The following is a 1,483-nucleotide window of genomic DNA, read 5'->3' on the forward strand; positions in this document are numbered from 1 at the left end:
TGTTTGCTTCTCCATGTTTCTGGACTGCCTGTCTATGCCTGTGACTCCCATCAGTCTTTCATTCGGGGAAATTCTCGGGTGTTCTTGAGTTATTTCTTTAAAGACTGTCTCTCTCCACCCTCTCCATTTTCTACGTGTGAAAGGTGGAACTCTGAATCTACAGCTCACGTGATCGCAGTTTCCTTTTCCACTTACCTTTTCTACTGCATGGTGGGAGGAGATCGTGGCTCAGTCTTCCAAGTCACGAAGCTCTCTGGCGGTGTCCAATACCTGCGGGCACCTGCTGGCACGGGGCGGGGGGGCGGGGCTCTGGGTCCTCGCTGCGCCGCCCCCGCTGCCCGCACCTCCTGGAGCGCGGGGGCCCAACCGTTGGCAGCCCCCGCCTGGCCCAGCAGCCATGGGCGCGTCGGGGCGGCTCCTGCATGCGGTGCTCATGGGCGCCCCGGGCTCCGGCAAGCGCACCCTGGCGTTGCGCATCACCAAACACTTCCAGCTGCAGAAGTTCTCCAGCGGGGACCTGCTCCGAGACAACATGCTGAGGGGCACAGAATTCGGCGTGCTGGCCAAGGTTTTCATGGACCAGGGGAAGCTCATCCCGGACGACATCATGACCCGGCTGACCCTTCACGAGCTGAAAAACTTCACCCAGGAGAGCCGGCTGCTGTGCGGTTTCCCCAGGACACTGCGGCAAGCTAAGGCCCTGGAGAGAGTTTATCAGATACACCTGGTGATGAACCTGAATGTGCCCGTTGAAGTCATCAGGCAACGCCTCTCCGCTCGCTGGATCCATCCGAGCAGCGGGCGCGTCTACAACCTCGAATTTAACCCTCCCAAAGCGGTCGGCTTGGACGATCAGACTGGCGAGCCTTTGGTTCAGCGTGAGGATGACAGACCGGAGACACTTACCAAGAGGCTGAAGGCTTACGAAGACCAAACCAAACCCGTCCTGGAATATTACCGGAGAAAGGGGGTGTTGGAAACCTTCTCCGGAACAGAAACCGACAAGATTTGGCCCTATGTGCATGCTTTCCTGCAAACAAAAGTTCCACAAATAGACCAGAAAGCATCGGTGACTCCATGAGGGCGAATGCTTGCAATTATTAGCAAGATGAGCAGAATCTCTTCCCTCCTTTCTTTGAGAAGTTCCTTGTTCTAAGGCTCCACGGTGTATGAATTCCTTGAGACTTATATTAGTTTCGTTTCTAGTTATTTTATTTTGGATACTGAGGATAATGCCAAATGAGTCTCCATGCTGATACTTGTCTTTGGAAATTGCCGAGTGTGTTTTATCCAGCTATGGGTTTGCGACTCAAAAACATCAGAGATGTCCAGGCTTCAAAAAAATTCTTTTAGAGCAAAATGAAAAGAGCAATGGGTAATAACCTGACTTTTGCTCAGGAGGGAAAAGTGATTGGTGTCATATTTTTCTGGAAAAGTAAAAAAAAAAAAGTTACATTATACTAATTTGGAGACAATATCTCAT

The 1,483-nt window shown here is 51.9% G+C and overlaps 1 pseudogene; it reads left to right on the top strand.

The window, feature by feature from the left end:
* The first annotated feature begins 397 nt into the window (after positions 1-397).
* Positions 398-1,131, top strand: LOC114200729 (GTP:AMP phosphotransferase AK3, mitochondrial pseudogene; annotated as a pseudogene).
* The last annotated feature ends 352 nt before the right edge of the window (positions 1,132-1,483 follow it).

Source organism: Eumetopias jubatus, unplaced genomic scaffold, assembly GCF_037043125.1.
Source record: "Eumetopias jubatus isolate StellerSeaLion01/CBP00866 unplaced genomic scaffold, mEumJub1_p1.0 scaffold_5, whole genome shotgun sequence".
NCBI classification, from domain to species: Eukaryota; Metazoa; Chordata; class Mammalia; order Carnivora; family Otariidae; genus Eumetopias; species Eumetopias jubatus.